Below are 23,661 nucleotides of genomic sequence, written 5' to 3'. Positions count from 1 at the left end.
TGTAAACACAAAATTTGTCATTTGATGTCAATCAATGCCCAACTTTCTGCAGAGTGTTCAGCTTTTGGTCAATATTATTTTAGTCATCATACATTGCATCCAAGGATATTTTTACACTTCTGGTCTACTAGAATTTTATGAATTGGACTTGACAGGGTGCTAAAGGGCAGTCATCCAAGGGTCCTGTTCAGTTTTCAGGCATTTTAAATGTTGCCATTCTCATGCATGGTTATATAAAATGTCTCCTCTTGGGAATGTAATATGCACGGGGTTAGGTTGATGAGAAAGTCATCAAAAGCTAAAGCTGAAGCCAGAAAAGCTAACATACTCAGAAATCTGTCTGATTGCTCTATGGATATCAATAAAAATGTTAACAAAAAAGTAATATTTTAGTATAACAAAATATAGGTTTTGGCAGAATTTGCTGATAATTTGCTTGGTTAATCGTAATCTTGATTTTTGGCTACCGTTCACTCTTTGGTTGGAACAAAATAAATCTTAATAGCATGAAACAAAAGAATCCTAAACAAGCTGCTAATTAGTATCAACAGAGAGGAAAAAGTTGTTAGTATATCAGTGACTTTTATCATATTTCTTTGAAAAAATGATATAGCTTCCAGATGAACAAAACATTCACTCTTTGCTTTATGATATAATTTAAAGAAAATAAATGATCTGTATAAATACTGAACACAATGTTCTTTTCCTAAATATCTTCAATTCCTGATTGGTTTCAAAGTGCAAAAAAAATCTGTCTTAAATAAATAAATACATAAAACAGGGAGATCTACAGGTTGTATATGATGGCTGTATGCCTTCTTAGTAGGCGTAAAGCAAATTCAATATAAAACGAAAAAGGAGCCTCAAAATGTGTTTGTACATGTGGCAAGTTCTCAATCTGCACAATTTTATCACTGAACTTATCTCCAAGTATGTATAACTTAAGGTCCCCATACACTATAAGATCCGCTCGCTTGGCGATGTCGCCAAGCGAGCGGATCTTCACCCGATATCCCCACCTACGGGTGGGTGATATCGGGTAGCAAGTGGCTTGAAAAAAAAATAATCCGATCGTTTGGCCCTGGGGCAGTCGGTTCGGGGACCGCATCACCGAGCCGATGCGGTCCCCGATCCGACCGGATTTTCTAACCTGGGCGATCGAGATCTGGCCAATTTTAGGCCAGATATCGGTCGGCCAGGCTGCTCTGTTCTGCCCATACACGGGCTGATTAGCTGCCAAATCGGTCCATGGGACCGATATCGGCAGCTATAGTCGGCACGTGTGTGGGGACCTTAACTCAACAAACTGCTCCAAGGATATTGGGATTCTAAAATATACAATTAGTATTGATGTTGGTATACAGTATAGAGTTTATGTATGTGAGTGTATAGACAGGTCAGTTTAGGTTTATGTGTGCTGGGTTCACTTGGAAGGGTTGAACTTGATGGCCGTTGGTCTTTTTTCAACCCAAAATCACCAACAAGCCAATTTGTGTAAAACTCAGGATTGACCAAATGCCACCTTATTATCTAAACAAGTAAACTGACCATGTTGGGGTTGGAACTTAGATCCTATCCCATATTTTTATAATGTGGAATTTCTTTTCTATCCTACATAATTTTTTGACTGAAAAGGTGTAAAAGTATGTTCTGCTTGCTAGACTTCTATTTCCTTCCCTCCAAGCCACTAAAACAGATAATATGTGATACACAGAGACGTTTCCTTGATTCTCCCACCCACTGCATAAGCAAAACTGTATGAAATAGCATATTCAAACCACACAGCTGCCTAACACATCATTCTATAGTTATCTCCAAAACAGGTTCTTGGCTCTTTAAGGTACAGTTTTCTTCCAAGAAAAAATAATTTGGGGGGTTTTTAGTATAAATACAGGAAGCAGATAAAATGGATTTGGACCTTCTCATCTGCTGTTTTCACAATTACAGAAAATACAGAAACCAAAACTCGTTAATATTCTGTCCAAATCTTCTCATACGAGCTACACGGAAGATTCTTTGGGAACTTACGAGAAAGCATTGGAGTGCACTCATTATTGACCCTTTGTAACAATGCAAAGAAATAAATCTGTTAATAATATAAAAATAAATCTGATATAATTTGAGAAGAATATTGAAGAATTCAAAATGTATTTCATGTATGGAGGGGCAATACAAATACACTAACAATATAGCTTAAAATTAATCCATTCTAGATATATACAAAAAAATGGCAGCAGTAAAATAACTATTATGCTTGAAGGGATACTGTCATGATTTTTATGCTGTACTTTTTATTTCTAAATTGCACTGTTTGCATAGCAAATAATTCACTCTACCATTTAAAATTGTATTCTTGAACCAACAAATTTTTTTTTAGTTGTAATATTGGTGTGTAAGCAGCCATCTCAGTGCATTGTGCCTGAGTCTGAGCTTTCAGAAGGAGCCAGCGCTACACATTAGAACTGCTTTCAGGTAACCTATTGTTTTACTTAGAAATGTACAGTACTTCTTTATCAATGGGATTAATAATAATAATGAGAGAAATATTTATTTATTACAACTTTATATTGAATCTGCAGGAATCTCCTATTTTGTAGCTTGGCATGCTTGACTTTACCAAACATGCATGAAGTGGCAGAGGTCCTCTGAACAAATCTGAGGCTTCCTCATAAGCAAGTGAGCTGCACTTTTTACCTTTAACTAGACTCCCTAAAAAAGTCACAGCCACTGGCCTCAGAGAACTCTTTCATAGCAGCAGGACTACATGCAATCTCTGGCACACCTAGTGCTTGCACTTCTCATTAATTATCTATTGATTGTATGGCCTTTCATTTCCAATAGGAAGCATTGAGACCAATCTACTACTACCTTATATGCATTTAAATAGATGTTGTTCCTGCATGTTTCTCCTAAGATAGTGATTTTAATTGGCCTTCAGCTTACAAGGGATGTATAATACAAAACACTGGTAAGCAATTCAGACAATTAAAAAATACTGCACCCATAAAACCTTATAATTGTTAATAATTGTTAATATCTTTAAAAAAACTGAGAATGGAAGCTCAGTGTTACTTTTAAAATAAAATTATGATTTATGAAGCATGTGTTACAAATGGCTGCACAGAAATAAATCAATAACTACACCCTTCAGCACCTAGACAGAGTAGAAATGCTTTTTGATGAGAAGCATCATTTTTCTTATTTCATCCCACAGGATACTGTGTGAAAATACTTCAAACCATCTTTACTATCTCAACAATGAATAATAAATTAAAAGTAAATGTACCAGTCAACAAGTTTTTATTTTAATGGAATTTTAGGGGCTTTCTTATCTTGTTCATATCTGTCAGGCTGATATATTTTCCAAATCAATGTTGGGTTCAGTGGTGAAGCAGGTATCATGTTTTGATGGGGGTGTGCAGCAGCCTAAGGGGGCTCCCTTCAGTAAGAAATGCCTCTGTAATCCTTCTGTTAATCTATGGAGCCTCTTCATCAAATTATAGACATCTTGCACGCTCTGCTACACATTGCAGATATGTTACTGAGATTTTCTTTAGTGAAAGCTTTTCTTGATAAAAAAAAACATCTATGTATACAACATTCTCATACAACTGTATAAGAGAGTAGGTCTTCCTTTATAATAAGCCAACTTTTAGTTGTTCATAAAGCTATATTCCCCTCATCAACCCCTTTTTTAAACTGCATGCACCAAAGGGCACGTTAAATAGGTATAATACAACAATATACTCATTGTACATAGGAATTATGATTCGAACTATCTCCAGGTCTATACTGAAAATTCCAAAACTGATCAAGCCAAGTATGTAGGGGTATAGTTGTGGTAGACTAAACTTAGACAACTAAATCATGTATAGAAATGTCAAAGGCTGTGTTGTTAATGGATTTCCTATTTTTTAAATGTTGTTTAAGTAGATATTGTACACTGAATTGAGACCTACTACCTGCCTCAAATTCAATATTCACCAGCTGACCCACAGGTCAGATTTGTTGACAGGTAACTGCAGTGACTCTTTGTAACCAAATCTGCCCATCTGAAATTATTTCATTATCCCCTGCACTGCTATCAAGCACATGAGAAGACCACAATCATAGCATATGTTTCTAAAGCTTGGTAATCTGAGGCACACATGTCTAAGATAGATGAAACAGTATTTAAAATATATTTTTTTAAAATACTATGGCTTTTAGCAAAGACTAATAGAAGAATAAGCTATTTGCCTTTTTAGGAAATATCACAGATAAAACATAAAAATACTGATTTGCATCTGTATTTCTGTGCAGGTAATATGCCAGATGTGGTGTAAAAACCTCATTTTGGTGGTGTAACCATGGCTACACAGAAAAAGTAGTGTTTATGCTAATTATTCATTTTTAATATATTCTCACTTAAAGAAAGACCCCTATTTTATTCATGATTGTGAATTACACAGAAAAAAGACATTAAAAAAAGCCATACACATGGACATAACAGATTAGTTAAAGGGTTGCTCCAGTTTTTGTAGCCCACAACAATAAGTCAGCAGGTAGCATGTTCTAGTCTGTTGTTTCATAGCAGATATCTGATTGGTTGCTATGGGCAGCTAGACCTGGGCAAACTTATGATATAACCTCCAAGTGATTTTCACAATGAACTCATTTACATTTTCAAAAGTGCAATTTAAAAGTACACAAATACTAATTCCGGTTCAACAGTTCGCAACACTTAATCGTATAAGAATGTATGGTTGCGCACACATATTATTGATGCCAGCATGCTACACATTCAGTCAGTAAGATACTTTTTCTAAAGAAAAATGAAGCAATTTATACACTGAAGGCGACATTTATCTATAACACATCATTCTGAAGAAGGTCTAACAGATCTGATTAAAATACATTAGTTTGCCAGTTTAACTTATTTAACATATTTTCTCTTTTGTGGATTGTATATTACAATATAGACAATCTTATTTACATTAATGTAGAGGGAGTGGTTTGAATGAGTGACTGATATATTTATAGAAGAGGACCTAAATAGAAATAAAAGTAATAAAAAGTAACAATAAAGTTGTGGCCTTAAGGTGGCCATACACGGGAATATTTGCTCATTTGGCCAGGTCACCAAATGAACAGATCTTCTGATAAGTCAACCTAAAGGTGGGTGATATTGGGCAAAATCGATCGTTTGGCCCTAGGGTCAAGCGACTGAACTACAACGGTGGCCATAGGCACCATCGGTTTGAGGATCACTTCAACAAGCCAATGCAGTCCCCAATTTCGACAGAAAATCAAACCTGCCTGATGGGGATCTGGCTAATTTTAGGACAGATATTGGTTGGGGAGGCCTGTCAGGGGTGCCCATTCACTGGCAGATAAGCTGCCGAACCAGTCTGAAGGTCCAGAATCGGCAGCTTTAAAATAATGGTGTTTATGAAGCCCATAGCTAGGTCCATAAAATACTTTTGGAGGGCAACATACAGGTAACATGCCTCCAGTTGGATAACCCTGTTCTAGGGGAAATAATGTTGTGAGGTCAATAACCATCTGATCAATGAAAAAAAAATCGGAGGCATGAACCAGGCAGTAGCCGATAGGTAGGAAAGCTAGATATAGGTCCAGCTTTCAGAACTTCCATTGGCTCACCGGGGATCTACACAGATTAACCGTCTCATGGACCTGGGTTCTAAACTGGCTGCAGACCTAGGGGCACATTTACTAATCCACGAACGTCCAAAAGCATCCGAATGTGTTTTTTTCTTAATGATCGGTATTTTTGCAATTTTTTCGTCGCTGTCGCGATTGTTTCGTATTTTGCGTGACTTTTTCGTCGCCATTACGACTTTATCGTATATTTTCCGCGACTTTACATATACTTCTTTTTAACTAGATAACTATGTAGCTTTGTAGATTTAAAACCCTATACTCTTTAAAAAATGTTCTTAAACATTTTCTTTCAATGGGAAAATATAATTTAAGTTGGAAACATACATACAAACATTAAGGAAGATAATTTGCACTTTACACTTTACTGTTACTGTAATATTCTTCATAAGACGGAAATACACTGTGACTGCACATATAACATTTTTAAGATCTACTTAAAGGTCGCATCATTTTATTAAATACACTGTGCACTGGTGCAAACTTTACAATTTGCAACCTTTTCCACGGGAAGATGGGGGGTGTTAAATACTGTGTCAGGTTTACAAAAGTTACATTACATTTTTGCAAAAGAAAATTTGCCCCACAGGAATAATTATTTTCTATTATGCCTATTTTCCTTAACTGCTTTAAAGGAACAGTAACATCAAAAAATTAAAGTGATTTAAAGTAATTCAAATATAATGTGCTGTTGCTCTGCAAAAAAATTGTGTTTTTGCTACAGAAAAGCTACTATATAAATAAGCTGCTGTGTAGCCATGGGGGCAGCCATTCAAGCTGGAAAAAAGGAGAAAAGGCACAGGTTACATAGCAGATAACTAGTAGATAAGCCCCATATAATGAGGGTTTATCTGTTATCTGCTATGTAACCTGTGCCTTTTCTCCTTTGAATGGCTGCCCCCATGGCTACACAGCAGCTTATTTATATAAACTATAGTAGTCTTTCTGAGGCAAACACACCAGTTGTAGCAATGCAGGGCAACAATACATTATATTGTTATTACTTTTATACACTTTCATTTTTTGGTGTTACTGTTCCTTTAATATATTGCCCTGTAAGTGTCTATTCTTATCTCTTGTTCTGGTACATAAGGTCTTGAAAAGTTCATTGATGCTGGTTGATTACTATCAGTTTAGTTTTGTAATTCTTTTGCCTTAAGTTCATCTCTGGATAATTTACTGCCACTTTATAAACAAGAGATAAAGATTATAATGTCAGTATGTAATTCAAGCTAATATTTATCAGGCATCTTTCATCAATAGATGTCTGTGCAACTAGAAACCTAAATAAGAGGAAAACATTTAGATAGAGACTATCTCTATATCCCTATAACTTGATTTATTTGTGTAACAAGATTTTATATTCTTAGTCACCATTAGAAAAATTTGGATTGTGCATAATCTTGGACTGAGATACAGTATTATTAACTGCATGCTTTATTCACATAAATCGATTTGTATAAAGTAAATTTATCTTTATTATACATGAGTTGTAAGGATTTCCTACTATTCTGATTTTTAGCATTTGTGTAAATGTTACTTTAGCTTTGGGCATATAATTTCTGTTTTTAAACAGCCTCTCCAATCAGGATACTGGATTTGGTTGTATTTTGTAAGTGGGAAGAATGTTTTCCACCCAACTTTATTGTTATAATTAAGTTTGCCTTTAATGTTTCTCCATAGCCTAAAACAAAATATGTGTCTGTGTTTCCTTAACTGAGTGAATTAATTGCCTACTTTTCTTTTGGTTTTCATTTTTTATTTTTCATAGTTTTTTAATTCTTTGCCTTCTTCTTCTGACTCTATCTGTTGTCATTGGCACTATTTATTACTTATCTTTCTATTTAGGCCTCCTTTATTTATATACAGTACATGTCGATCTTTTAAAGCACTGTCTTGTTGCTTGGTTAAATTGCATCCTAGCAACCAGATAGCTGCTGAAATTCCAAACTTTGTTGCTGAACAAAAAGCGAAATAATTCTAAAACAAATAAAATAATAAAATATTAACACCAACTGTAAATACATTATACATTATATTAAAAGTTAATCTAAAGGTGAACTACCCTTTTAACTCTTCCTCTACTCTAGTTCTTAATTAATATATTTAAGAGCTAAGGAATAGTTAAAAACTGTAGGCATTTTCTAATTATTTTTAGATCAAAAGATGAGATTGAATGAATGACATTCAGTGTTATCAATGACACCATTATTAGAGCCCTGTGGCCCTACCACCCAACTAGCCTAATTCTAAAGACTAACTCTGAAAAATGCATTTGCACCATCTGTCATTCCATTTGCACTCACATCTCCAACCACCATCTTCCTATTAACACCTCCGAGTATTTGGAGGTAGAAAAGGTTACAATATTTCTTTCCAGAGCACAATAGCATTTGTTTGAGCTAACAAAGTCAGAGTATACCATTCAGGCCACTACAGTCAGTTCTGTAGGATTAGTGGCAGCCATGCCTTGAGTTCATGCTTACTGTCTGTCTTTAATCCTCATTGCAGACATTTACTCAGACATTAAATTGCCTCTTGGTCACCTACCTTAAATAGCTCTTCTTGTCACTATAGGCTTCATTACCCTTGCTGGCAGGGACACTAGAACTAAATCCAGGGATCACAAAAATGGTGCCTGACTGTCAAGTTGATATGTGGTGAATTATTATCAGGCTGAATAGAATTCCGGCCCCTTTGGCAATGTGGTGGGGGATCTTGAGGTCCATCTGTAATCAATGAAATCAATGGAATTGCTAAAGGATTCTTTATCTTTTATTTTTATATAAAAATTGGGATCTCTGGCTCTGACTTTAGGGTGCATGGTTACTAGTTTGTAAATGAATGATCTTATTTGCTAATAATAGAATTGCTGTAATAGAAGAGAATAAATAAAATCATTGCTACAGGGAATATTTTTACCAGCCAAGGAAATGACAAAGGCCAGCTGCTTGTGTGTATGCAATCCATCTTGTTTTGCATAAAAGGGATTTCAGTCTTAACCCCTTAACCCCTAAAAGCCAGTTTTATAAGGAGATTTGTATGTGATCCATAATGACAAAGGGTTGCTTTGAGATACACTTATGAGATATCACATGTGGCTATAATGGCACTCGTAGCTGTCTTTGTCAAAGACTTAAATGAGATTTGGGAGTTGTAAAATAATGCTAAAAATTCCTTCAGAGTGATCCATTTACATTGTCTTTAAAAAGCAGAGTGACATTTCCTTTCTACTGTTAGCGAACATTCACAAGGAGACTTTAAAAAGTCCGTTGAGTGGGGAGAAATTTGCACTTTCTAATTATATATGTCACACATGAAAAGCTCAGAAGTATTCCTTTCTGTGCTGCTATATTATGCTTAATGTTCTGCATGGACTTTGTGCTAAGAAGCTTACAATACAATAGGCATTAAGCGGCGTGCAAGTTGTTAGTAAATATAATACAATTAGACATGACACAAACAGAATCATTAAATTGGTCATTCTTGTGGGGGCAGGTCTAACTCACATAATTGCAAAACTTCCTAAACCTCATTCTGGGGCATATGGAACACTATTTCCCTCTCCTGTTACATATAAAAAGATAAAAAGGAATGGAAGGTGATGAATGGCAGTTAAAGTTAAGGGCAAGTTTATCAGTGGTAGGATTTCTCGTTAGCAAGGAAAAAAAAAAAATCTCCTGCAAACTGAGATTTTTGTTATTTAAAAAATGTTCACTTGTCTTCTCACTGGCGTTTTCTTGGTGAAATATTGCTATCGTTCCACTCAAGAATTAATAAGAGTTCTAAAGACATCTTGAGTTACTATATACTAAATACACTAAATACAGTACTATATTTTTCTACGGCTTATTCATTCTCAAGAAAATTAGCATGGTAAATGTGAGCAAATAACACACTAGAAAACTTAGTGACTTTTATTTGATTTGTACATTTTTGGATGAAGGAATTTTAGTGCTGTCAGATTACTAATTACACCTACTCAAAGCTGTATAACATTGTCTAACTCACAATTAGATCATGGACTGGCAAATTGTGGCCATTCAGATGTTGACACTAGTATTATTATTATTATTTTTAATAATAATAAAGGGTTAGTGAACATTCCAGGTTTTATCAGGAATGTGTCCCTATGCCTACATAAAACTGTGCTGCTATTCTTTACTCCTGAAAATGCCCTCCTGCCTCCCCCTGCTCATAGTGGTTACTCTAGGGCAGTGATCTTGTAGATTGTAAGCTCTTTTGGGCAGGGCTCTCTTCACCTCTTGTATCGGTTACTGATTGCTTTATATGTTACTCTATATGTCCAATGTATGTAACCCACTTATTGTACAGCGCTGCGGAATATGTTGGCGCTTTATAAATAAATGTTAATGTAATGTAATGTAATGTGATCCCCAACCCGTGGCTTGTGGGAACATGTTGCTCAACAAACCCTTGGATGCTGCTCTCAGTGCCCCCAAATCAGATTAATTTTGAATTGGTTGAATAAAAATAAGATTTACTACCAAATAAAGCCCCCTGTAAGCTGATAGTGTGCATAGAGGCTGCCTAATAGCCAATCTTAGCCCTTATTTGTCAGCTCCATAAATGTTTATGATGTTTGTGTTGCCCTCCATGTCTTTTTACATTTGACTGTGGCTCACGAGTAAGAAAGGTTGGGGATCCCTGCTCTAGGGGTATGCATATTAGTGGTCAGAGAGTCTGGTCAATTTCAATACATATATCATATACATTCATATATAATCATATATATTTGCATGCATTTATACCATTTTATATTTCAGGAGTACTGAGAAAGTTCAAATGTATAACATTTAACCAGACCTCGTGCACCCAAACTTGCCCCTTGAATTGTAGGATGAGCAACATTACCATTTAATGTGTATATTTAGTATAGTATATGGAGGTGATTGCTCCTTTAATATTAGCTCTCCCATTACTCCCACCCATTTAAGGACTGCCCCATAGCTCAGCACTTTGGGGGTTAAATAGCAAGATGTAGATGCATTGCTTTTAAACTAGTTTAGTATTGACACAATGGGCACTGCCTTGACAGGTGTGTTGGCGTATGCATGTTTGTACAAACAATGTGACCAAATGTCTCCTGTTTTCAACTGAGTGCAGGTATTTTCCCTTGATGTCTGTAGGGTTGTTTCTCGACAAGTTTTAGAATTGTGTGAATTGTTGGATTCAGAATCATCACATTGTAAATCTTGAAAAAGTTGCAACTTTTTTTCACCAACTTTTAGCTCAAAAAATCTTAATTGGGAAAAAAATATCCAACCATTAGTAAATAGCCCCCTAAAAGTATGGAGATCCAAATTACAGAAATGATCCAGAAAACCCCAGGTCCCAAGAATTCGGAATAACAAGTCCCATACCTGTAATACCCAATTTCACAGCCAAGAAGGCAAGTAGCAAGTAGCCATAAGTTGTTTTTTATACTTGAAACTTTAGCACTGGATAGAAAATAAAATAGAACTAAGAAAGCAGAGAACATAGTATGTATTTTCCATGAAGCATTTAGGTTAAACAGTAAAAAAAATCCCCTATACATAATATATTTTATTGGTTCCGCTAGCTAATCAAATTGAAATCATCTAAGAAAAATGATACTAAAGCCCACCTTATTAATGCACAACGTGCATAATCCATCAGTGTGAAGCTGCTGTATGCTTTCATTTGGAACCAAATTGATCACTTTTTGTACTTACTTGAAAATGCTTAAACATATATTTAGAACTTAAAACGGGAGATTAATTATTCCCTGCGGGGCTTAGCATTTAGGAATGCATTTTTACAACATTTGCAGGGCAAAAAATGTGGCAGCGGAACTATGTCTATTGTAAATGATCTTTCAATCCTTCCTGTAGTGTGGATTTTATGGTAACTTGTCATTTTGAAAGTTAATTTTAAAGTATTCACTTTTATCTTTTTTTCCCCTCTGGTAAGAGTCAATGAAAGCAGATGCAAAACTTAAAGTTCTCCAGAACTAGTATAACTCCCCCAGCAAAGCACATATCTCAAAGACCTCTGCTGCCTGAAAGGGTTTGTGGAGAGAGGAAAGTCATTTGTATATCTGGAACTGACACAGTAGGCACAGAGTATTATTTGAACCATCTGTGCAAAGTGCACAAGCGATGAACAGTAGTTGGTCTTGTAAAAGGGGAAACTTTTCATCCAGTCTTTTCACTTTGAAGTCCATATTTAAGAGATGCAAACTTATAGCTCAGGTTTATAGATAATGGTACTCCTGGCCTATATCACCATAGAAATGAATCAAAAAGTGCATCTGTAAATGTACACTTATTTGTAATTAAATGTACAACACATCATTGGAATGGTTTCTGTCGTATTATATCAGCCCCCAGCAAGAGATTTACTCATTTTATTCTACATGATGTATATGTAAGATGTATTTATGTCAGGGGGAACTAAACTTAAACATAGCCTTATTATAATAAGCAGTTTTAAATGCAATGGCTGATATTGTTCACTGGACACTTTTTCATGAACATCATATTTTCATGTATAAATGACATCTCAATTTATGGCTTGGATTTGTTACTAATATTTGGAATGCAATATTGTTTTTGAGTGGAATTGTCATTATTTAGCATACTTCAGTAGCCTACTAGCATTCTATTCAAGAATCGCATTCTCTAGCTTTGACTGATACATCTACCCTTTGTTAAAGAAGCATTTAACATGTTTTACATCAGTTCAATGAATGGGGCTTGTACAGATCATACTTTTTTCCTGTTGTTTAAATTACAAAATGTTATTTGGGTTATTCTTTGAGCTAAACAGGGTAGATAATAACATTACCAGATCACAGATAAACTCATATAATGCATAATGTTTTTTTGTGCATTCGTAATCATATTATTTACCTCACAAGGACCAACATGGAGTAGCTTTAGTCTCCCTGTTTGCCCTGTTTAGCTTAAGGAATAACAAAAACCAATAGGCAATATAGGCAAAACCTATATATAGCACAATCCCTATTCATTGCAGTCATGTTGAAAAGAGGGTATACTGACTGTTTATAAGCACATTATAGATTTTTGTAAATAAAAATAATACGCAGTGAGATAAAAAAATAAATAAAAGGTGTTGATCAAATCATAATAAACGGTAATAATGAAATAAGAAGACAACAAAAAAAGAAATGCCTGTAACACTGCTTATTACATTTCTCCCCGTGACTCTCTATGGCTCACAAACAGAACAATGACGTACTACCATGAACTGCAAAATAAATATTGTAATCATTTGATGCTAGATGCTTTTAATATCCATCCTTGCTATATTTGTCCATGTGGCTTACCTACAAATAAATAAATCAAATACATACATAAGCAAGAGGAAAGTAAGCAAGCCTTTTCAGCAGTAAGCCAATTGACTATATGCCAAGAAGGAGAATTTATATTGTTTGGAGATTTTCCAGTGCAGAATCTAAAAATATATTTAGACACATATAAACTGTTATGTTTTTAGTTGTTTTGTTTTCCAAACAAATGTAGCTGAATGTTAGTGTATGATCAGTGTTAAGAATAAATTCAAATCTTTATCATGGTTGCACTTATTTGTTTCATGTGCACTCATGTGCAGTCAGAGTTGGCCATTCCCTTTCTACTCTACAGAATGTCCTGCTTGAGAACTTACAGTACCTGAAGTTTCTTCTCTGATCCACTAAGAAGTTTCAGTCACCATAGTGGTACATGACGAAATGCAGTAGCGGGGTGGAGGAATGAATAAGATGAGAAACTTGGAAAAGAGGAGCCATATTTGGCTATGTTACTGTATATAAATTGGTCAGTCAGTATGTGGCATTGCTAATGGATAGCATTACTATATATTTTCAATATATAGAAGGCACAAAATAACTATTGAAAATCTAACTCATGTCTCTAAGTACTAGCATACATGTTTATCATCATTGTACTGCTATAAAAAATGCCATTGAATAATTCCCAGTGCAATAAAATATATGCCTCCTTATCCCAACATCTTTTATTCCTGAGTCTTTCTCCCTTGTGGCAACACAATAAATTCATGATTCAGAAATTCAGTTACCCTATTGGTACATTTCTTATCATATAAAATAAAGTTATTCCTGATGCTTATTAACATGGGAGATTATGTATGATTCAGCAAGTAATATATATCTTATAATGATTAAATCCAGATAACTTTTTATTGATAATCATCTTTAAGACTTCCTTGTTAATAAACTGCAGATACAGTATCTTCTTCTGTAGATCGTAAAACATCCAAGCAAAGCATGGGCTGGTCACATGAATTTGTATGTCATATATGGTTTTAGCTGTATGAGGCCATTCTTCCTGTTGTTTTCTTCCGTGTCCTGGCTGTATATATCTTTGTCAATATTTGTACTGACATTTCCCCTAAGCCGAGTTTCCCTTGGGAATCATTTTCTTTACTCATATACCTCATTCATACTCTGTGCAACACTGTAGTCTGTAGGCTTGTTTCCTGACATAAGAACTTCAATAGTACTGTCTTCTTTTCCCAAATGTCTGTGTCTAATCATTGTTCACAAGTTCTCAGCATATGGAAGCTCATATGATCATAAAGTTCCTCCATTACGCTAGTAGTCTTGGAATTTAATAGATCTGCTTTCACTATTTGCTGAATATCAAAGGACTAAATGGGAAGTAAAACAGGAGAGATTTGCTCATCACTTTATATATATATGTATGTATATATTCATCCAGCATCATTCGTATTAAACATATGCATTTCAATGATCCACCACCAGAAATCTTTGAGGTAAATGCACTTCTGTGTACAGTCAGTTTAGAGGGTTCAGTTGTCCAGGTTAGTCAACGTTGCCTACTATATCATGACTGTCCAAACACAGGGTTGTCTTTGAGTCTCTTTGAAACTGAGAATTACAGTTGCAACTAGAGTCTCAGTACAAGTTCAGGAGCCCTGGAAGACTAATAAATGGTCTGACTACAAGGCAACAAGTCCCCTTTCCCATATTGCGTATGACTACATTTACCAACCAATCAGCAAATTAGATTTGATCAATCTTGTCTGATTGGTTGTTTGAATTTCTCCTTTTTGTTCACCTCCCCTCATTACTGTATATATGCGGTTCCCTGCATATATGTATAGTTTCTAATTCCTGATGGAACACTAGTGAGTAACTTTCAATCCCACCTAATATTCAGATTTGCTTTCTATGTTTTTTTATCTGCTCACTAGAATATGGGAGATCTTAAAATAACCACTCTGTATAATTTATTACTTATAGCTGACTTTTGACTGTGAAGCTAACTGTGTAAGTATTACTTAATGGCAAAGTGTGGCTTCATCATTGTGTGTGTACTAGGGATGCACTAAATCCAGGATTTAAATTGTGATTCTGTCAAGATTCTGCCTTTTTCAGCAGGTTTCAGATTCAGGCAAATCCACATGCCTTGCTGAACTGAATCCAAATCCTTACATGACTTTTCATCACATAAACACAGAAGTGGAACATTTTTCACTGTGCTCTCGGTTCTCTTTAGTGCACTGTCCTCAGTCTGCCTTCAGCCTGCCTGCCAGCTTGCATCCTCCAAATCCCACAATTCCCTGCACATGTAATGTCAATAAGAAAAATAACATAAATCACAGTGCAAAGCATTGTGGGTTATTTAAGTTCCTTCTTGCTGTCTATAAGCTGTGGAGAAGCTGTTACAATTTTTAACATCATCACTCTGCGTCATTTGAAATCCTGACAGGGGAGGATGGACTAAATTTTGGTTTTAGCCCCTCCTTCCCTGCCAGGATTTCAAATGATGCAGAAAGATAAGAAATGTTTCAGCATATAAATGATATTTACTTTTTAAAGGTGCAGATTACAGTGATAGGCACTGTATATTAGGGGTTTCTGTGTTGTGTGGGGCTCTGGAGTTCCCCTTTAAACTTTCCATTAAATCCACTGTAAACAGAGATATCACATTCACCTGGCAGAAAGTCAGTAGTGAGGTATCCTACCCTCTCCCCCTCTAGCTCTACCTCTACCTCCCACCTTCAATAAATAGCAAATGTAATCTATATATCTATCTATTTGTCTGTCTATCTATCTAATCTACCATTTATCTATCTTGAACACTCTCATCTATCCGCTAGATATATTTATGTATATACTGTGTATATATATATTTATAGTTTATAACAAAGCACGGTTTGATTACATAATGCCTTGGCTTTAAAGGCTTTGGGTTATGTACGTATATGTTCTCATAAGATAAAATGCTTGCTTTTTTCCCACAGTTTATAAGGAACATATTACTTGAGAACTCAATAAGGTTTTAATTTAGAATTTCCTAGACTGCAAAGCATTTCTTTTTTTCCATTCTTTCTTAAGTATACACATACACACACATATATCACAGAAAAGAATACTTAAGATGGCACTAGGCTGTTTTTCTGTACAGTACCCTAGCCTAGGCTTATAAGAATAGGGGCAGCAGACCCAGAGGCTAATAAGAGGCTCAGAAATTGGAATATACACATGTGAAACAGATCATGCTCTACAAAATTAGACTATTAGGAGTACTAACAGGTATGACAGTAAGACTTTTACTTGTATTCATTCTATTGCCCCAGTCAGTGTGCCACACTGCAGCATACAGTATATCTTCATGCATGCAATCTATTCATATTTGTTCTCTTCTCCTAACTATGTAGCAGGAAAAGCTTCACTCACCACATATGGTTCTAGGATTAGCTATAGAAAAAAGAGATTGAAACAGTGGGTAGTCAGAGAAGTGATTTGTGGAGGAAACAGCAAATTACTTTTAGACAACCAAAGATGTCACTATAGGCAAAATGTGAGAAGCCAGACAGAGGTCAGGGCAGCCAGGTAGCAAATTATCAGACTTCTGATTCCATAGTCATATGCTAAAAAATAAGGGGCTTATTTAATAGAGAATGAACCGAGGAATCCAATCTAAGTCCAATCTATTTTATGGTTAAATGGTTTCCTGCCAGTCTGTAAAGTGTTAATGAACTGAAACATTTATCAAAGCTTCTGTACCAGCCCAGGGCAACCACTGCCCTTTAGCAGGGAAGATCTGTGCCTCCAAAGATGCCCCAGTAGCCCCCCATCTTCTTTTCTGCTGATTCACTGCACGTGCTCTGTGCTGCTGTCACTTACTTGAGCTTAGGGACTCACAATGTACTGTATATACAGACTAAAAATGTTACAATATAAGGCTGATTACTAATTAATACAGATAATTACTACATAGCAGCTCTGAAACCTTTTGACACCACTGAGCATGTAAGTGTAGCAGATGTCCCCATCTTGGATTCTGCGACACTTACATGCTCAGTGGTGTCACTGGTTTCAGAGCTGCTATGTAGTAATTATCTGTATTAATTAGTAATCAGCCTTATATTGTGACAATTGTGAATTCCTGGATCATTACTGTGGACTGTAACTTAGTTTGGTTCATGAGAATGATTGTTATGAGTTACCAGGTTTGTAGGTTTTCCACCACATTGGGCAACTTTTTGGAAGGTTTGGAAGGTTTTCAAAGTACCAACCTGCTAGTTGGCAGACTTGTGTTAGTTTTTTAACCCTTCTGCAAGCTGTACTTTAAAGACTTGCCAAACATTTAGGTGACTTTTTATTGGGCCTTTGTTTCCTGGACCAATATTTAGTAAGACAGTTGCAAAGTGTGAGCTGAATGTATTTAACCTGGGGCAGGCAGCACATGTTGACGTGGGCATACAACATTTCAGGGGTGGGTGTCACTGGTGGGAAGGTACTAGGCATGGTCAGTGATTCCACGTTTAAAATGGGTAGGAGAAGGTTTATTTTTACATTTAGTCAGTTACATTTCTTTTTTAATGCACATATTAGGCTATTGTTTGATACTTTTAAAATGCTTTTTGGCTGGTTTTGTAATTAACCGATTAGACCTGGCAACCCTGTGTCTGTATAAAGTATCCCTGCAATTGTGGAACTGACTAATTTACACCATGTCCGTAGCATCATTAGTATCAGCCCTCTGTGTGGCATATGGGGAAATCTGGAAAGCTTAAAGTGAGATACTTGGTGTGATGGAGGTCAACACCTGCAGACTATCAATGATTAATATTGAGCTGGTGTAGTAATATATGACATTTTTTGTTGAAGTCAAAGGATAAATGATATAAAGTATGGAGTTAAGGGAAGCTTGAAGAACACACCCAAAAGCAACTGCAAGAAGCGCCAGTAAACCAGTGTTTATTTAAAAGAATTAATTGTAAGCCCACAGGAAAATAGATCCACGCTGCAATATACAATGCCCTGTGCTTCAGTTTCCTTTGAGCTTTGTGCTGCACGCTACATGTCTCATAGGAATAGCACAGAGAATGGAACTGAAAGCCGGCATGCTTCATTTCTTATCACAACGTTGCCAAACACCGCAGATTTAACAAGTCCCAGAACAAACATGAAGGATTAAGTACACATTTTGAAATATTTTTTTCCCTTTTAAAAAACTGTTCCTGAGAAAGGAAATCCCATTTGAATGCAAATTCTTACTTTTATTTTTTGGAATTCAACATAAATATTTCACCTTGTCCTTGATGTACAGTAAATTGCGGTAAAGATACAATGCTTTAAGAACTCTCTCATCTGGTCTTACAGTATAAACCCCTATTTACTTGGCTTACTGGGAAATAAAAGGGCCTTGATTAGATATAATCTCTTTTTTTGTGTGTTTGTGTTAATGAAAAACATTGTTTTTGAAGGAAAGATCTATGGCAGTAAAGTTTTCTTTTGAATTGAGAAAAATAAACCTGCAACTAGATTAGAGAACTGGAAGCAAGCACAGAAGCTGAAAGAATGGAAACCACAGTCAGTTGTTGTGTCTGTAAAAGGAACAGACAACTATAACTATAAGGGCTCTGGCACACGGGGAGATTAGTCGCCCACGACAAAACTCCCTGTTCGACTAATCTCCCCAGATTGCCATCCCACCGACGAAAATGTAAATCGCCAGTGGGATGGCATACGTGGCGGCCTCGAGAGGAAACTTTCACGATTTCACTAAAATCGCGCGCCGCGTATACCATCCCACCGGCGATTTACATTTTCGCCGTTGGGATGGCATTTCAGGGAGATTAGTCGCCCGAGACACGGGAGATTTGTCGCGGCCGACTAATCTCCCCGTGTGCCAGAGCCCTAAGACAATCTCTGCTCCTGGAGATCTACCTGTATATTACATTCAGACTGATACAAATCAGCATTGCATTTAATCAGCTGGGATTTGCCTCAGATATCTTGATCTACTGTATCAAAATCACATTGACCTGATCAGCACAAAAATTTAGACTGAATTTTTGTACAACAAATGTAAAGGCAGCCATAAACGGGCAGATTTAAGCTTTCAATTTGGGCCCTTCAGATCAATTTCGTCAGCTTATCAGCCTATGTATTGGGCCTTCCAACAGGTGTACCAAACTATTATCTGGCCAAAAATGGCCAGATGTCGATCGGGCAGGTTTGATTTTCTTGTAGGATTAAGGAACACAAGGTTCTTTGATGCAGTCCTTTCCCCAGCTGTTTGTATCCCCATCACTGTGATTAAATCATTGGGCCATAGGGCCTTAGGTGGGCAGTTTGAGGATAGATCCACTCATTTGGCAAACTTGCCAAACAAGTGGATCTTCTAATGTATGTGCAGCAAGATTCGGACAATATGACTAAGGGCTCTGCTGAAAAAGCATTAGTCATTAAACTAAACAACAATCACATGTTTTCAGTGTCTTACACATCACTGGTGCAAAAGGGATGTTTAATATTATTGGTGCCATTAATGCTGGCAATAGCAGAAATGATGTACTGCACAAAGCACATTTTTTGCAGACACAATACTTTGTAGTTTCTGTCCTTGAGTGCCGCATACATTTATGATGTGCAAGGAACAAATGCCAGAGAATCCTTACAGCAGGATTTAAATCCAGGGCTCTCTGTGTTGCGCCTAGCATCAGCACAAAGACCCAGGGCAATTCTTCTCTGTATCTTCCCTGTAAGCCCAAGTAATGCTGAGAATTGTAGGGCAGCTAGAGTTGCCAATTTATCTTTTAAAAAAGTAGACACCTAGAAAACAGACATGCTTCTTAACCAAAGATCAGTTCAGATGTTGCTGTAGACTGCACTTCAGCATGCACAAGTCAACCTGTTTTCTGGGAAAGTGTGGGAAACCTGGTATGCAGCTGTGCTGGGCCGTAATCTTTTTATTTACTTTTTTAGTTATTTGTTTGTGGTATAGTGCAACACAGTGTTTTACAGAGATTAGGCATCACTCACGTCAGTTTCTGTCCCAGTGTAGCTTACAGTCTAAGTTCCCTATCGCATCCACATGCCGTAGGGTCCATTTGCCAGGAGCCAATTAAACTGCCTGGATGTGGGTTGCTAGGGCTAGACCTCAGAGGGACTATCATTACCAATACACACATATAGTAATAAAAGAATATGCAAAGGCCATCTAGGCAGGCTCTCAGGGGCTTGCTTACTTGAGATCACATACAGCTTTAGGGCACTGGTACACCAAGGGGCATATTTATTATGCTGTGTAAAAACGGCGTAAAATCTGCATATTTTTTTTATGCGTTTTTTCTTCCACCAGAATATCCGGCGTTCAGACGGCGATCTTTTCCATTTATTTTACACAGGGAATTAGTTTACACAGCATAATAAATACGCCCCTTAGTGGGCATCTTAAGGCTTGGATGGAAAAGGAGTAGGAAAGGAGTCAGCATTGGAGCTCCGGGTCTCTCGGACGCTGAGGCACCTTCCTCCCTGCTACTCTGGATGGTGTTTCCTAACTTTCTCAGTCCCCACACTCTGACCAATCTCTATACTCTCCCACCAGGGACACTGCCTTGAAATGACAGCAGAATAGGAGTGTTAAGTGGAATGTGATAACATAAGGAGACAGCTGGAGGACTGCTCCACAGAGTGAAAAAATAATATAATACCCCTTACATATATTTATATATACATTATGTATAACCACAACTAAACAACCTTTATTGTTAGAGGTAAAGGAATAGCAAAAATGTATTTCTGTATGTAGACTGTCAGTTATAAGTAGGAGACTGCTACTGACAAAAATACACAACACATACAACTTGTCATAGATGTATACTGTATGTAGTATGAAGATTCTTTTACTACATGGAAAATTTTACATCAGAAATCCCTCAAAATTTGACCCATATTAATTTCTCAGTAAGAATTGCCATACACTGTATTGTGTCTGTAAAAAACTAAATGATTGGTGGCGTTTGCTTCAGTAGTCACTGATTGCACTTTTGAATTTTCTGCATTAATTGCAAGTCATTTATTTGACACAGTATCTAACTGAACACTAAATAGTGATAAGAGTGTTTGAATTTGGGTGTTAAACCAGTGCTTTAAAACATAAACATGGAGGCAATAAGTGTTATAAAATGAGTATTTATTATCTTCATTTTTAATAAGATTTATTTACAATGCAAAATTCCTACACAGCAGGACATGTGGTAACTTAGAGAATGACCATATATTTCCATTTTGACATAAATTAGCAGAGATCCATGGGTTTCTGTATATGAACAGAAGCAGCATTTTTATCTAGTGCCAACCCCTATGGTTACTTTACTTATTACAGACCCATATACTGTATAACACCCTATATTCAGACTGATAAGTTCCAAGTATGAAGTGACACACAGCAATCCCTTTGAGCGTGCTGCAAGTTCATTCCAAGGACACATGTCCAGCAAGTAGTTGAATAAGCACTTTGGAGATCAGATAGAAGTCCATTTGCTTTAATAAAAAACACATAGCAGTAAAACTTAACTAGTGGCATTTACAGGAACACGCATTAAAGCACTTGTCACATACGGATACATTCTGGAGACCTAGGTTTTTTTTTAAAGCAGTAAGGAGAAGTAGGGGGGTCGGTAAAGCAAGTTATAGATAAATAGATGATGCTGATATTTATCAGTTCATATACTGAATGGTATTTGGACTTTTTTTTAGAGAAGCAACTTCCCTTAAAAAATGTATCCCTTCATGTTGTTATCCTGGCCACATGAGCACTGATTTATCCAAACAAGAGAATCATAGACAACCTGGCCAGTTAAATGGCAGTCCATATTGCCCATTTTAAGCACTGATCTGGTCTTTAAGAAGATGGCTAGTTCAAGAGACAGATACTAGAAGTCTGTTCTCAAACAGAAACCATTCTTGTACTCAGCCATGTTGATCAAATACAGTATGTCTGATCAAAACCCATTGGTATCTAAACAGATTCCATTTAGGTTTTAGGTTCACACTAGCGATGAGTGAATCTGTTCCATTTCGCTTTGCCGAAAATTCAAAACTGTGAAAAAAGAATTTGCAAAACACAGAAAATGGCACAAGCCAAAATTTGACATTTATTTGACACATGCAACAATTTATGTTGCTGCACATCAATTTTTTTAACATTTTCTATTTACATCTTAGCTAAATAATGTACTGCTGGACCTAGAGACTGAGGAAAATTGCAAGTAGAACCAACTGCTGTTGACAGTAGCTTTGCCAATGCTGGCTGCTTTGAAGCTAATAAAATTTGCCCTTTAAAGCTGCAATATCGTATGTACTTCAGATACTGTATTAGATTAAGGGCAATGTGAAATGTGCATGGCAAATTACATTTATGGGTAAAACGTTAGGCTGGATATTTGAAACTAAAATTTAATGCAAATGTCAAAAGATTTTTCCTGTAGGAACAAATTATGACAAAGCCAAACCTTTTTTTCCCACAAACTGATTAATTACAGCAATGAAATTGAAGAAGAAATAATTTAATCTCAGTCCCTATATCATTTTAAAATAAGAGAAAGCTGTAGTATAGCCATACTTGCTGAGATCTGGTTATTTAGTATAAAGGTTTAATTGCTGATACATGGACCAAGGACAGAACATCCAGGTCCCGGGGGCTTTCATATATGGTTTCTATGCTTGTTTTCCTGGGTAATTAGGCTTGATCAATCCAAAATGGATATTGACTGTCATTGGCAGGCCGACTTGGTTTTTAGAATTAGGGGCTGCATAGGCAGGCTACCAGCATTCTATAATCCATCATCTCAGCCCAGCAGAGACAACTCGTAGGTGGAAATAAATTATCAGACATCAAAACGTCTATAAATCTCCATGGGCCACTTCTTTCCTACTAGGATTGGACGTGCTGTGTGTTGTCTATGGTTATAAACAACTTGCATTCCTAGCATTTTGGAGATTAAAATTCCACTATGCAAAAGGGCAAAAGTTAGAGAACACAAGGCTCCCTGATAATGCAGGAAGTCTAGGGGCCCCATTTTCCCCCCAAATTTATGGCAGGGTTTGAAAACCTTTAATGCATGCCTTAAGCCAGTCACATCTTGGTTGATTTCAGTGCAATTCCATTGTGTATTATTTGGCCATAAACACAAATGGCCAAATAGCACTGTGAAAGTGTGAAGAAGACCCAGGCTCTGCCTCTACTTACTGTGCAGATGACCCACCACATCTTTCAGTGGGTATAAATGGATCAGAAAAACGCAATCACTCAAAACAGACATGCAGAGGCCCCATCCACAAGCTAAAGTTGACCAGCTCTCTCTAAAATGGAGTACCCTTTTCACTGTTCTGCACACTCTATGGTAAGCTACAGAGTGAATATTTATTACAAAAACCTAGGCATACCTTTATATTAAATTGCAGACAAATAAAGACAGTATTGTCAGTAGTAATGCTTAAACCTCATGTATTTGTAACCAAGGGGATCCGGATACAAAATATAATCTTTGATTACTATAGTTAATCATACAGTCTTTACTATAGATATTATATAAAAAAAACTATGGTTGTTACAGAGTAATTATGCTTAGTTACATAGTGTATTACAGCTAAATGAATATTAAGACTAGATCTTCAAATACTCTAGATATGTGTACAGTATCTCTGCCCAG

Source organism: Xenopus tropicalis, chromosome 8 (genome assembly GCF_000004195.4).
Source record: "Xenopus tropicalis strain Nigerian chromosome 8, UCB_Xtro_10.0, whole genome shotgun sequence".
NCBI lineage: Eukaryota > Metazoa > Chordata > Amphibia > Anura > Pipidae > Xenopus > Xenopus tropicalis.
This window is presented reverse-complemented; position numbering follows the sequence as displayed.